The 16,803-nt window shown below is 32.7% G+C and overlaps 1 long non-coding RNA gene across 1 annotated transcript; it reads left to right on the top strand.

Annotated features, from left to right (window-relative positions):
- Positions 1–5,575: 5,575 nt before the first annotated feature.
- Positions 5,576–6,295, top strand: LOC114378074. The gene is made up of 2 exons (XR_003659250.1): positions 5,576–5,768; positions 6,142–6,295. It is a non-coding gene; the product is annotated as an uncharacterized LOC114378074 (long non-coding RNA).
- Positions 6,296–16,803: the final 10,508 nt, after the last annotated feature.

Below are 16,803 nucleotides of genomic sequence, written 5' to 3'. Positions count from 1 at the left end.
TATAGATGTTGTGGCTAATCCATAATTAATCAAAATCATAAAGATCACTTAGACATAAAAACTTATTATATGAGAATAAATAGTATTTTGCATTTCAAAATCAAGATACAATATAATTATGAATAAGATTCTCATATAATTTTATAATTGAAATATAATATTATGCATTTGATTTCATATATATATGCATAGAATAAAATGTTCTAGAATATATTCATGCATAAATTAAATCAAAATTCAAAAAAACTGTAAAGCACAATGTATATAACGTATTAAAAACGACAACATATCAAAAAAGCCTTACTGGTTTAGTGTTCTACACATATATTAGTGTTCTCAGAGTCAAGGGTTTGACACCCAGCTAGCATAAAACGTAGGAGTGTTTTTTTTTTTTTTTTTTTTTATAAAACACTGTTCATCATCTTCAACCTTTAGCGGGTCAAACCCGACCCATACGCAGACCCGTTCATTTTTCATTCATTCGGACACCATTTTTCACGATTCAAAAGCCAAAATTAAGGAAATCAAACGAAATACATATTTCTAATTTTATTTTTTAAGAAACAAGGCCCTTCATACCATAAACAAAATCAAATCGGAAAATACCGAAAAACGAAAATGGACAAGGCAGAGGCAATTCTTGCTCTGATACCAAATGTTAGAACAAATCTCTTTTAACCTGTGATATTACAAACTACAAAGAAACACAGGTTATTAATAAAATGCGGAAATTACAGATCAAAACATACCTCCAGCCATTGCTATGAAGAGTTTCTTGTTTTGGTTCTTCCAAGCTCTCTCTCTTCCACTCTCTAGATGGTGTATAAGACTGAATTCGAAGGGATGAGCTCAGGGACCAAATTCATGTGCTTATATAGGCATTCTACCATCAAGAATGCATTTATCAGTCATTACCACTCATTATTGGCTGTTACAATTCATTATTGGCCATTATCATCCATTAACAGCCATTCAATTTGGCTTTCAAAACTGATGAGCGTTACAAAATTTCAAAATGTTATGACCATGAATTATTACATACCCATGCCTAAACTAGTAGTCAACCCTAAAAGAGCATTAACTCAATACAACCCGTAAACGTTGATTTTAAAAATAATAATAAAACCTATAATCCTGTAAGGATTTAAATCATTGACTTGATCGAAATATGGGTTAATGGGACATCGGTCAAAGCATCATGTCACTTATTAACCCGGTGTGTGTGTGTAAATATATATATATATATATATATATATATATATATAATAACTGTGAAATATGAGCTAATTTGATAGTCAATTTTGGCTAATAAATGAGTGTAATTTCTTTACTTTATTATTGTTTTTAAGGAAATAATGAAAAAATTAATATCTTTGCAATTTTTGATTAGCAGAACTCAAAACAAGAAGATTTCAAGTGTTTTAGAGGAAAAATTGATGCAAAAACTAGATGAAAAAGCCTTGAAGAAAAGTTGAAAGAATTGGACAGCTCGCTTAGCGCATAGTGCTGGCTTAGCGTGCACTCTAGGCTTAGTGTGCCCTGCAGACCTAGCATGCAGAAAGCCCACAACGAATTCAACGTGAAAATTAAGCTATCTAGAGCCTATATAAGGAGGAGGAAGCAGAAGGTAAGATATACCGAGTCTAAGAGCTATCCAAAGCCTGAGCCTATCCCTTAGGGAAAACCCTATTTCTTTAGTCATTCCTCTCTTTCTTGCTATTAGTCATTCATCCCCTTCTTCTATTAGTCCCTAAAGTGTAAAACCTCTCATGACTATAAGAGGTTAAACCCCTTTTTGTTGGGAGTCTGGGGGCCAAACTTTTGTAATTTAATTCTTCCCTATTATCTATTTAATGCAATTCTATTTCTATAATTCTTCTCTATACTTTTATGTTATTATGGTCTGATCACCAATAATGTTTAGAGGGTAATACATTAAAAAATGGTTATTTTCTAAAGAATTGGGGAAGGATATTTGAATAAATTCATTGCTAGAAATAGATTGACATTTATTTTGCCCAAAAATTTTTGTATCTCTTATCTTAATGTGGTTTGTTATGTTATATTTGCAAAGAAATTTGGGGGGAAAAAGATAAATAAACTAGGCTCTTCGTGCGGGAAACCAAAGATAATGCAAGTTAGTAGATGCAGGTAAAAACAAATATTTCATTAATTAGAGAAAATCTACTACATTACATTATAAGTAGTTTTGGCATATTAGGCCCAACATTGCATTCTGACTTCATCTTTTCGCATTTAAATTATTATTTATTTTTCTTGTTATCTTTCTTCTTTTCTTTTACCCCCAATTTTCACACTTACAATTCCTTTTTTCTTTTACTTCTTCTCATTCCTTAATAATTGAGTTTGCATTACTTAAGTACAACCAAAGTTCCCGTGGATTCCACACTTGGACTTCCATCTTAATCTTTACTACTTGTGATAAAATTGGTATACTTGTCAACGAGTTAATAATATATATATATATATATATATATATATATATATATATATAATAACTAACAAAATATGATCAATTCATAATCCATACTCTAAAATTCAAACCATTATTATGATCAACCTATAAATATTGCATAATCATTTATTATTATAAATTATTTTGTTGTGTATTATCATTAAATTACTAAGAAAACTCTTGTTATTTTCTACTAGGGGTGTAAGTGGCCCGGGTTAGATTGAATTTTGTTTATTTTTATAACCCAATCCACTTAAACTTAATTGGGTTAGATTGGATTGAGTTTACCTTTTTCTTTTGTCAACCCAATCCATTGGAATGGATTGGATTGGTTATTGGGTTGAACTATTAAAAAATTGTCACCTTAAATCTTGGAATTTTTTTTAAAGAAAATTGTCAAGCTCAAGAAATAGTTAGATATTTTATTTGATAGAAAATGAGAAAAATACTACTCATATCATAAACAATAATCACTGATAGAATTCAATAATCATAAAACATAACATTGTTTTGCAACTCAAAATACTTAGTTAACAATAATCATAAAACATAACATTGTGTTAGATTGGATTGAGTTGTGTTTTGGTCAGATCCAAAACTCCAAACCTGCCACCCAATCCAATTATAATTGGTTTCATTAAATTGAAACCAATCCAATCCTATAACCCAATCCAACCCACAAAAATCTAATTGGATTGAATTGAATTAGGTGAGTTCGTAGATTGGGTTCAACCCACTTACACCCTTATTTTCCACTAATACATAAAAAAGTTGTTGGATGACCATGAGCAAGTATGGTGAAGTAGTATAAAAACACATTAGTGTTAAATCATATGTATCAAGATCAAAATAATAATAATTAGCTATCATATGTTGTTATTAGGATCAAAATAATACTGTAAGAGCATATTATATGTCATTCAACAATTAGTTATTAAAAATTTAACACGTTTAAGAATTATTAAAAAAAAACTGTTGTACTAGATCAAACTTAGCCAACTTGGTTCGGATCATCAGTTGTAACCAAAATCGAGTGGATTAAACTAAATTGATCTTAGTTGATTGCATATATGATTCGATAACCTATCTGGACCACCTGAATTCCCAATGGATGGAGAAGCCACCCATCCCAAATCTCCATTATCCTAAGGTAACCTACAAAGGGCCCTTTCCAGTTTCAACCACCTCTTTTTTTTTTTTTTTTTTTTGTTTCTTGAATGCACATGGCTTGAATTTCTTCTCATTGGACAATTTTTCTTACAAACTTTTCCTTCACTTTGCCCCTATCTCCCTTAAATTAAAGAGAAGTGATACACTTACAATAATTTGTATAACAATATATACAACATTATATTTGTGTTTATCTTTCTCCTTTTTACTCTATTATTTATTGTATTTGAAATTCAAATTTATCTTCCCTTTCTCTCTCTTAGTTATATATTTTGTTGTACAAGTATAATTTCTCTAAATTAAATGATAGCATCTTCATAAATCACCTTCAATAATACCTTCCTCTCACTCCCTCTTGATCATTCTCTTCTATTTTTTTTAATTTCTCCATGATAATTTCCTCATCCCTTTCAAAAGTTTTTTTTATCAACAAATATTAATTTTTGTTAGAATGATAGTTTTGTTTAAGTAACTGCATATATTTGTCTTCCCATTTCCCACAACTTGCTAGCTTCCTTAGCATCATTCTTAATCCACACCAATCAATTACAATTTCGAACACAATCATCAATCAATGTTGACTTAGCTGATCTTGTCTTGTGACTTTATCCTATTTTTGTTCTCTTATGTCAAGTAACATCCTACACTACTTTCATCCTTTTTTTTTTTTAATGTGAACCAAAATATTCCTCCACTAAAAGTTAACAACTAATTTCCAAGGTACTAAAATCTATTGAAGGGATTGATCTCTCCCAATATATTTTTTTATGATATGAACCAAAAATTAAATCCAAAATCAAATACTAAAGAGACAAAATTATCTAATGATCATGCCACATGATAATAGTTTCCCCATTTAACATAGCTCCTCCCCAACATTGTTCTCTGTTTAACACAGCTCCTCCCCAATACGTAATAAAAAAGTTCCAATTTAAACCAATACAAACTCATTATGTCAAACCCAAAAAATACCCTTTTATAAAACAGAATCCGCAAGCCACCCATAAACCAAACGCTATACATATCTAATTTAACATTTTCACAAAACACTTTATCTCACGTTCAATTCATGTGACGGAATAAGAATTTAAGTACACACGAAATAAGATGAGATTAATTATCATACAATATACAATTCATGTGCAAATAATGCAATACTTTTTCATCATCATAAATTATCATCAATTTTTATAATAATGATTATTTTAAAAGTTTATAATTAGTTGATACTCCTTTTATTCCAAAACAATGATCTTTTAAGATTGTGAATTGATATAAATTTAGATTAAAATATTCTTAACTTTTTAATTATTTTTGTCATACATTATCCCATTAATCACCAATAACAAGACATTTATCATCTAACAACTTATTTTTATTATGAAAATGTCTCTTTTTAATACAAGTATTAATTGATCTTTTTAATTATGTTTAAGAGTATTGTAAAAAAAATAATTTAGAAAAACTAAAATGACCGTTATTTTAGAAAAGAAAAAAAAACTAAAAACACCATTATTTTGAAAACGGAGGGAGTAATTTACTGTGTAACTTTTACACTAATAATAATGTATGCCTAGTAAACTCTTTGTTATAATTATAATCAAATAATGAAAATGATATAACTATAAAATAATGCGAGTGAACTGTGTAGGGTGTACTATGTTGACGTAAATATAATCCTATGTTATAATAACGCAATTACGTAATCATTTGCCGGAACTCTTGATTGAGTCGCTTCAGTGAATTTCAGCAAATAAAATCACATCGAAAACGATTGGCCTCAACCACGGTCAAATTACAAATATATAAAAATACAAGAACTAAACTATAAAAAAGCCAAAAAAGTACACTAGTAACTATAGGTGGGACCCACTGGCATTCAATATATATTAACTGAAGACAAGACACATACCGTTTTCTCAACCAACCTTCTTCTTCTCTTCTCTGTTCTTACTCTGTCTTCTCCCATGTTTCCGCGTCACTGAGTCATGGCGATTCGCAACTCGCTCGCCGGCCGATTCCTCCGCCGAAGATCCATTTCCGGAGAAAGGCTCATGTCGTCATGATTCCGGAGCATCGAGCCCTAGCCGATCAGAGTCCAAACAAAGTCAACGTCGGAGTGGTGAGTTTCTCACTTCTCTCTGCGTTTTCGTTGAATTTTCGCGCATTATTTGTTGTTGTAAGAAATTGAAGCGAAATTGAATCTGTTGAGAAAGTGAAACTATCGAATCCGATCAGATCAACTAAGCAGAAAGCAGCACTGTTATATTCGTCACAGCAAATAGCAGTTTATTTTATTGGATTTGTTATGTTTATTTTTCGTGTTAAGAGTTCTGATTCGTGTATTTTGTCAGCAATGGAAAGTGATCTTGAATGTAAATTTTGAAAATATATTTACACGGCATGGGAACAGTGTTTTGTGATAGTGAAATTTATTTTATTTATAGTGGATCACTCACCGTGTAACTTAAATTGTTTTTTATTACTTAGAAAAGGGTGCGTATCGCGATGACGACGGAAAACCTGTGGTTTTGGAATGTGTTAGAGAAGCAGAGAGGAGGATTGCCGGAAGTCAATTCATGTATACTATAAAAATACTATTAGCATGTAGTTGAATCAGTGGAATTGGACCCATCTCGAATTAGATTATCTTGATATAAAATCTCTATTTTTAGCTAATAAAAATAATTAATTAGATTTTTCGACAATAATTTGATGACAAAAAAAAACTTGAAAAAATTAAATAAGAAGTAACATTTTTTATGTTTGAATTAAATATTCTTGTAATAAATATAATTAGACTACACTTTACACCATCATCAAATCATAAATTAATAAAATCATTCACCTTTATAATACCGTAAAAAAAGGTTATATGTAAGTCATAAGATGGTTTTTAATTAATTGAAAGTATACAAATTTTTAGTTTATCTAAGAACATTTTATTTAAATATCCCGTGTTAGATCTTTGACATGTTTTTACCGCATTTTTAATAAAAAAAGTCTTATGTATCCATTTCTTAACGAGTGTCTGCACCATTATATGAATGCAAATTTTAATTGATTCCATGTGCCAATTTGTGGATGTCACATAAAGTTTACCCACTAACTGTTTTTGCCTTTTGGGTGTGTATGGACTGCACAAAACGCAGTTTTGGGAATAGGATACTGTTAGTTCTTGATGCGTCCTTTGATAACTACCCTCTTTATTCCCTTCCATAGGGACTTACGATTCCTTGCACTGTTTAATTGGATTCTTGAGGTGTTTTGGTATGATGATGTTGGGAACTTCTGCATTTATGGTGTGAAAGCTGGAAACTTTTAGAAACCCCATCTGGAATCTTTCACCCTCATTTTTAAGGGCGTACTAAACTGACTATAGAGAAGATGCTTTCTATAGGTTGAGTGATCGAATCTATCAATGAGCAACTTTAGAAATACAATGTTGATGCAATTGGTTTTGTAGAATGTAGGAGTGACTGAAAATTTTTCAAATTTATGTTGTCTAAATTTTAAAATGGTAAAGTTGCAATGCCACGAAGTTTGTCATTTTACAGTATCTCGAGGGCAGAATTCTTATCACTTATCAAGTTCATTCACTTGAAGATACGGTTTCATGAAGAAACTATCTAGTGAAGAGTGTCTCCATGGCAGAATGAATTTCTTAAAAAAAGAACTTATATAAGAAATTTGCTTAATGATAAAATATTATTATCCAGCATCAATCACCTATATAAAAAAAGAGAAAAAATAATGGAAAGAAGAACAATCAACACATCTCATCTCATAATACAAACCAAAAAACACAACCATCTCACAAATATAAAAAATACAAAAATCTAAAATACAAACCAAGACCAAGACAGTGGTGGCACATGAAGAAAAGAAAAGACATAGGGGTGTGGCACGATGAAGAAAAGAAGAGAAAGATAATGAGGGAACTGAAAGTTGGGGAGGTCCGGCAGAGAAAAGAAAAGAAAGCGGGGTGTGAGGAAGGGAAAAAGAGGACAAAGATTGAGATTTGAGAGAAGGAGAAAGAAGAGGTCACAAAGCAGGTGGGGAAGTGAAGGTGGGGAAAGGTCTAGAATCGTGTATCGAGAAGGTTGAAAAACAAATTGGAAATTGATGTATCGGAAAGTGGAGAAGTGGAGATGTGAAGAATTAAAAGGTTGAAGAAGAATATTACCATTGAAGAATGTTATTGTTGTGCATACAATTATTTTTTACCATCAGAGACACTATTCACTATAAATTTGGGTTAGTGTGATAGTTTTGCATAGAATATTTGTACTCATAATTTTTCTTTTATTTTTAATTGATATTTAATATTTTTTTAATCATTCATATTTATTATTTGTGTACATAAAAACTAAAAAAAAATGAATTAATTATTTTATTGGAATAATAATTAAGTTATAATAAAAAATATAAATGTGTAGATTTTTTGAAGTTTTTTGTAGTTTCCTGTATTGGAGTAAATTCTGTATGAGTTTCTTATTAGTGACATGATAGTGTGGGGACTGATGTAGCTCCATGTAGAGCTTGTAGGCCTTGGATCTTTTTCATCAATGGAGTCCTTTGTTTCTTGAATTTTAATGGCAGCAGAATGAAGAAGGAAGAAAGATGATTGGAGATGCCACTTCAAGGAGAAGATGAGTCAAGAAGAAACTCACTATCATAGGAAACCATGGATAAGAGCTTGAAGGTAGGAGAAGATGAGTGGAGAAAGAGGGAGAGAAGGAACATGAAATTTTGTGCCTCAAATGAGGTCTAAACTTTGAAGTGTAATTCTCAAATAATCAAAGTTGAAAAAATGCACACACATGACATCTATTTATAGCCTAAGTGTCATACAAAATTGGAGGGAAATTTGAATTTCTTTATTCAAATTTCACTTGAATTTGAAATTGAATTTGTAGAACCAAAATTTCACTAATTATGATTAGTGAATTTTAGCTATGGTTCAACCCACTAATTCAAGATTCTCCACTAAGTGTGTTTAGGTGTCATGAGACATGTAAAGCATGAAAGGCATACACAAAGTGTGACTATATGATGTGACAATGGGGTGTAGCAAGCAAGTGCTCACCTCCCCCTCTAAAATTTAATTGGATTGGGTTTCTCCCAATTCAATTAAATTTATTTCCCAACACACACATCAAATATTCACTTAATGCATGTGAAATTATAAAACTACTCATAATACAAAAAAACTAGTCTAGGTGTCCTAAAATACAAGGGCTGAAAAATCCTACATTTCTAGGATACCCTACCTACATTATGGAGCCCTAAATACAAGGCCCGAAAATAATGAAACATTAATCTAATATGTACAAAGATAAGTTGGCTCATACTTAGCCCATGTGCCCAAAATCTACCCTAAGGCTCATGAGAATCCTAGGGCCTTCTCTTGCATCTCTGGTCCAATCTTCTTGGAGTCTTTTATCCAATGCCCTCGGGGGTAGGATTGCATCATGCCCTCCCCCTTGAAAAGGATTTGATCTCAAATCCAGAGGTTCTTGAAACTCTGGGCTTCTTCCCTCAACACCTGTAAAAAGAATAAAAACATATAAGTGGTGTTTGGTATGTTGGAGTAAGGTAAGGTCTGAAAACCCATTTCCTGGGCATCTTTCTATGAGGGAACATGGTTCCTCACCAACTCAATGAGTGGTGCTACAAGTATAGAAAAATATGGGACAAACCTTTTGTAAAAGTTTGTTAAGTCGTGGAAGCCCCAAATTTTCCTTATACTTGGTGGAGTGGGCTACTTAGGAATGACCTTGATTCTCTTAGGGTTCGTGGGAACCCCTTGATCACTATTTAAAAAATTGTGAAAAGTAATGCAATAAAACATACATTTTTCTGTATTTTCATGTTGATTATTCCTACCAAAAAGTACGACAAACCTAAGGTGTCCCATATGAATACCTAAGTTTGTATTGAAACTAAAAATAAGAACAAACCTACCTAATGAGTCCCTATGTACACAAATCATGAAGATGTTGGGTGCATGAGTGATTTTACAAAAGAGGGTTGCACCACTCAACATTTATTATACCACCTATTTTAGGGATTTGGTGCCTAATAATACATATTTTGGACACCAACAAAGCACAAGGATTTAAGCTCTTGCGAACTAAACCCTCATCCAACAACTTTTTTACTTGAGGAATAAACTCAAGCTCAAGAAGTGTGGCAATGCTAACAAGTGTCTTTTTACAAAGGAGAAAGTGTGGAGGTTATCTAAGAGGGAAAATTTCTTTAATGTTTGTCTTTATTGTAAAATGGCTTTCCTTCGTAGCTAACCTCTTGGAAGAGACACTTACCTCCTTACACTCCTCTTTAACCATTAATGGTTGTCCTTCTACTTGAGGGTAGATTTCTTTACTAGATTCTTTCCCTTTTGCTTCTTCACTTTCATTAGAGGAAGGTGAAGTAGTAGCCTTAGCTTGACTACTATAAATGTCTTGGCCCCTCATAATCATGGTTTTCTTAGTGGGGCATTCTCTTCCAAGACATTTAAAACACTTTATAGAGCTAATCTTTTCTTGCATACTAGCCTTAGGAGGTTGTTTTTCTATTGTCTTCCCCTTATCATCTTTGGGCTTAGAAGGTGTTGCCCCTAAGATGCCTAGACCTTGGTCTTTCTTTGGATAAGAGTGAGAGCCATAAGATTTTAAAGTAAACTTTCTTTTAAGTTTTTGCTCTACCTTTATTTTCCAATCTAAGTAAGCCTCTACATTGTCCTTTCCGTGAAAGTATGGGAGGTTAATGTTAGCTTCTTGAGGCTCTCTTTCATTTTCTCTCCTATGGGAGTGAGGTCTAAGATGTGATCTATGTCTTCCTTCATAATAGTCACGAAGTTCTTCACTTAGGCTCTTGCAAGAGTTATGACTACTATAGGAGACATATTTTTCTTTTTTTAACTCTTTTAGTATTTTTCTTCTTTCTTCTTCCCTTATTTGTTCCCTCTCATCTTGATTTATTTTTACCCTCTCTTTTCCTTTTTCTTTTCTTTCTAGTTTTTCTTTCCATAACTTGAGGGAACTCAACTCATCTAAGATTCTAGATAAAGGGTCCTTATGACTAGTACCCTCGCCATTAACACTGGATGAATGATGACTCATGTTGGTTCCTAAGTTGTGGTTCTTTCTTTTTGGGGGTTTGAATAAAAAGGTAAAAGCTAGGGTTCCAAAAGAACTCAAGATAAACATGATAAGCAAGAAGAAAGTATTACGAAATAACAAGATAAGCTTGGTGTGACTAGTAAAGAAAATAAGCTATGAAAGTAAGCAACAAATTAAAGTGAAAGAAATGTAAAGTAGGCGGTTCCTAAGAGTGTTTGGATGACCTCATTTAAGGTTTCCAACAAAACACTCACTAGCCTAAGGAAAAATTGCCTAAAATTATTACACACAAATGGAAGTAGGGTGACCTATTGGAGGCTCCCAACTTACTTCCAATGAAAGACCTTTTTGTTACAAAATTTGAAAGCAATGAAGGTAAGTAAATTGTCAATTACAAAATTACAAAAAAGTCCTCAATTTTGGTGGTTGTTCTCTCTTTGGTGATTCACTCAATTTGGAGTGCTTCTTAGTCCAATATCTCTTAAGGTGTTTGGCCCCTTGCTTCTTGACTCAAATTCTTAAAGGGATGGTACCAATCCTCCTTTGCAATTCCCTATATGACAACTCACAAACAAGGAAGCAAAGAGACAAGCATTAACCAAAGACAAAAAAAAAATAATTGAAAGTTAAACTAATAGAGTTATATCAAGACAAATTTGCAAGAATTATTCAACAATTAAAGCAATGGCAAGAACATAAAAGCAAGCTAGGACTCAAAGAGAAACCTAGAATGACTCTAGAGTAGAGTAAAAAAAACTAAAAAAATAAGACTCAAAAAACCTCTAGTTTTGGAACTTGTTTCCAGACTAATTTTAAATTAAAATTCCAGAACTATGATTGGTATAAAATAGGCACAAATTATATAACAAATTTCGAGCCAAAACAACAAGCACACTTCTTTTTCACTTTTTTTTTCTGAACACTGATTTTCCTGCCAATTTGTGTGATTTTTCGTATTTTTTACTTTTATCCAAATCACTTGGTTCTTCTTTTTTAATTTGTTTCCAGATGCCTTGAAAATTCAGTAAAAATTTCAGCTCAAAATTCCTAGTGACCAATTCCCAGTAATTTTTACAAGTACGTATGTTCAAGCTGCCAGCACCAGCGATTTCAACCTAGAAATCAAGAGTAGTGTTTATGTTGCTTAAGGTTTGGATAATTACAATTTGTGTTTGCCTATGCTCAAATGTCTTGAGTAACCCAATTCAATAGAGCTTAAGACTTATTTTGATTCACATATCCAGCCACAACTCAACTTCTTCATAGGCATCATGTAGGAAACTTAGAAAACAAAAAAAAAGTTCAATAAGACTACTTCTAGAAATTGATTTAGAATATGTTATGAACTAAATAACATGCATGAATTAGACTCAAAATTCAAAAGATATGCTAATAATTATAAGAATACATGAACAAATATATCTAGAATTCAATCAACAAAATCAAAATTCAACACAAACTTCAAACATAATGTGATAATTATTATGACTAAACATGACTCTAAGACAACATGGATTAAGTGATTTACACTTATATTTTTGTGTTTTTTTTTCTAATCAATATTTTGAAATAAAACATAGATCTAAAGGTTCAGCACAAGAAGATTATGACTGAAAAATGATAGAACCTAAAATCAACACAAAAATATGATTCAAGAGTAGATCTATAAAATTTCAACCATTGAAATGCAATAACAAGTGTAGATCTAAGATTTAATTAGTTTATTTTTTGAATCTACTTTTAACAACACCAAACCACAAGATAATGGAGGATATACATGGAGAATAAAATGAAGAACAAGGAATTAAAATGAATTGACGGAACAAAAAGATAGAGGAAGCAAAAGGGTAGAAGCAAGCTTCATGATGATGAATCAAGATTGATTCAAGGAGTTTTGATGATAACAAAGATGATGACAAAAAGCCCAAGAGAATGAGTTCAAGATTGAGTCAAGAACAAATTCAAGAATCAAGAGAAATTTATTTCAAGATTCAAGAATCAAGTTTCAAGTTTCAAGAATCAAGAATAATCAAGATCAAGATTCAAGAATCAAGAAAAGACTCAATCAAGATAAGTATTAAAATGTTTTTCAAAACATTGAGTAGCACATGAAGTTTTCACAAAATCTTTTACCAAAAAGTTTTTACTCTCTGGTAATCGATTACCAGTAGCAAAATTTGTTTTCAAGAACTTTCAACTGAATTTACAACGTTCCAATTAATTTCAAAATGGTGTAATCGATTACAATATATTGGTAATCGATTACCAGTGTGTTTGAACGTTGAAATTCAAGTTCAATTGTGAAGAGTCACATCCTTTCACAAAAATGCTTTGTATAATCGATTACAATGATTTGATAATCGATTACCAGTGACAAGTTTTTAACAAAAATCAAAAGATGTAACTCTTCCAATGGTTTTCAAGTTTTTTTAAAGGTTATAACTCTTCCAATGGTTTTCAGGTTTTTTTAATGGTTTTCATTGACCAGACATGAAGAGTCTATAAAAGCAACAGCTTGACTTGCATTTTTAATAACTTTTTAAAAATTCTTTAGAACCACTTTTGAGAAACCTTTGCTACTTATTCATCTTCTTCTTCTTCCTTTGTCAAAAGCTTTCTTAAGTTTTCTGGTTTTCCAAACCTTGAAAACAAAAGTGTGCTATTCATTTTTCTTTCTCTTCTCACTTTGCCAAAAAGAATTTGCCAAGGACTAACCGCCTGAATTCTTTTTGTGTCTCTCTTCTCCCTTTTCCAAAAGAACAAAGGACTAACTGCCTAAATTCTTTTGTGTCTCCCTTCTCCCTTGTCAAAGAATTCAAAACGACATAGTCTGAGAATTCTTTTGATTCTTTTCTTTCCCATAAACAAAAGACTTCAAAGGACTAACCGCCTGAGAATTCTTTTGTTTCCCCATTCACAAAGTTTCAAAGGACTAACCGCCTAAGAAATTTGTCTTAACACATTGGAGGATACATCCTTTGTGGTACAAGTAGATGATACATCTACTTGAGTTGTTGTAACTGAGAACAAGAGAGGGTACATCTCTTGTGGATCAGTTCTAGTGGAGGGTACATCCACTAGGTTGTTCAAAGAGAAAAGGGGAGGATACATCCCTTGTGGATCTTTGCTTGTAAAGGAATTTACAAGGTTGAAAAGAAATCTCAAGGATCGTATGTCGCTTGGGGACTGGATGTAGGCACGGGTTGTTGCTGAACCAGTATAAAACTCTTGTGTGTTTATCTTTTTCTTCCCTACTCTTTTAATTTCCACTGTGCACTTTAATTACCGCTTTTACTTTTGGTTAAGTTTATATTTTTGTTCTTTACTTTCTTAACAACCTAGTAAAAGCCTAAGAAGGATTAGATTTTTTAAATAGTAAAGGTTCGTTAATAATTAATTCAACCCCCCCTTCTTAATTATTCCGAGGCCACTTGATCCAACAAAAAGAAGATCACCTAGATGAAGATGCTCTGATACCACATGACATAGCTCCATGTGGAGCTTGTAGGCCTTGGATCTTTTTCATCAATGAAGTCTTTTGCTTCTTGAAGATGAATAGTGGTAGAATGGAGAAGGAAGAAAGATGATTGGAGACGCCACTTCAAGGAAAAGATGAGTCAAAAAGAATTTCACCACCATAGGAAGCCATGGATAAGAGCTTGAAGGTAGGAGAAGATGAGTGGAGGGAGAGGAAGAGAAGGAGTACAAAATTTTGTGCCTCAAATGAGGTCTGAACTTTGAAGTGTAATTCTCAAATGATCAAAGTTGAAAAAATGCACACACATGACCTCTATTTATAGCCTAAGTGTCACACAAAATTGGAGGAAAATTTGAATTTCTCTATTCAAATTTCACTTGAATTTGAAATTGAATTTGTGGAGCCAAAATTTCACTAATTATGATTAGTAAATTTTAGCTATGGTTCAACTCACTAATCCAAGATCAAGTCCAAGATTCTCCACCAAGTGTGCTTAGGTGTCATGAGACATGTAAAGCACGAAGGACATGCACAAAGTGTGACTATATGAGTGGCAATGGGGTGTAGCAAGCAAATGCTCACCTCCCCCTCTAAAATTTAATTGGATTGGGCTTATCCCAATTCAATTGAATTTATTTTCCAACACACACATCAAATATTCACTTTATGCATGTAAAATTACAAAACTACCCCTAATACAAAAATTAGTCTAGGTGCCCTAAAATACAAGGGCTAAAAAATCCTACATTTCTAAGGTACCCTACCTACATTATGGAGCCCTAAATACAAGGCTAAAAAATAATGACATCCTAATCTAATATGTACAAAGATAAGTGGACTCAACCTTGGCCCATGTGCTCATAAATCTACAATGAGGTTCATGAGAACCCTAGGGCTTTCTTCAACAGCTCTAGTGCAATCCTCTTGGAGCCTCTTGTTCATGGCTCTGGTGACTGGTTCCATCCTAGGGAGGATTACATCACTATTTATCGGAGCTCTTCTATTGTACCTCTATGCAAGTTTGATGTAATTGAATGTAATTGATTTTCAAATGTCATCAAAAATAATTTCTTTAAACTAATCCATTTAGTTGGTAATAGGTAATAATTTGGCATTTTAACATGTTACCGATGGGAGATCAAGGCTCATAGAAAAACATCCAAGAGTCGTTGAGGTGTATTTTGCAGGTAAAAAATTTGAGAAAGAATATAATATGTTTTTATTACCCCTTTGGCCAAGATCAAGCACCTTTTCCGCCATGATATTATGAGAATGATGCTTAAAAAGTAGCAAAACAATCATTAATATTCTATTAACAATTAATAACATAGGGAATTGTTGTTTCCACTTCCCCGTATTACTAATACATTTCCCTTTCAATTTTTCTCCCAGCAATACCCTACAAAATACCGTCCCTTTTTATTTATCAATGTTTTTTCTTCACCACCAGAATTATACACTCTCACATGGTCACATCCTTTTGTTACTTCGCAATCTACATTAAGTGGTGCCAATTGGCAAATGCACATTTAATCACAACATCACCAATCCTTTTCAATAGCACAAAGAGGGATTCACAACAACAACAACAACTGTAGCACCCTCTACCCCGACATATAAATAAATAAAATATATAAAAAATATCGGTAACCAAATTCACACGGGTAAAAGGTTCACATTCACTTCACTATTATCAATTAAAACTTATTAAAAATATATTCGGCTCGAAACAAGGCCGTCAAAATTTACAAAAATATTTTGTTAAATAAGTTAGATAAAATAAAATAGACTAACATTATGCAATTAATATAAAACTTATGCCCCACTGTCACATCTTATCAGAGCATTGTGTCCCGACGTCCTTCAGCACAAGGTTCCTTTAAGCACTTCACCTAGCCATCTGCTCCCCCGAACACAAGGTTCAAGATCATCACAGGATCCAAACACAAACAGCAAACCGGGAGTGAGTTATCACATTCCTAACTACTAGAGAGAAACAAAACAACATATAGTAGTCAAATACAATTTACTTAGCATATCTCACATTATTTCATCACTTTGTCATTCAAAATTCACTTTTCATCCATCAATCACACTTTTCAATCATCAATCACATTATACAAGAATCACACGTTCTGATCAAGACATAATAACACCTCAATTTCATGATAAACAATTAGTAAGCGCATGAGACAATTATGCTAAGACTCAAGCCTACATGCAATGTGGTACCATGTCAGTGAAAAACCACCCTGGGGCGCTTAGGAGTACATAACAAGACACACCACACAATGGATTTGCCAGGTCACTCTCAATAAGTAAGATCATAAGGAGACCAGTCAGGGTCACGATGTTTTGCGAGAATGCTCCAAGCATATGGGATCAACATAAGCTTAAAGGAGCACTCAAACCCGGTGACCCCCAAGGCCTACACTCCGAAGAGTCCGTCAAGGCCTCTCCCTTCTAATTCAGGTCCAACCCCTAAAATCATTTTAGCACACAGACACTACTAGTGAATTATACAATACCCACGACCTCACACTCGTGTCTTA

This window comes from Glycine soja, chromosome 12 (assembly GCF_004193775.1).
Source record: "Glycine soja cultivar W05 chromosome 12, ASM419377v2, whole genome shotgun sequence".
Lineage (NCBI taxonomy): Eukaryota > Viridiplantae > Streptophyta > Magnoliopsida > Fabales > Fabaceae > Glycine > Glycine soja.
This window is presented reverse-complemented; position numbering and strand designations above follow the sequence as displayed.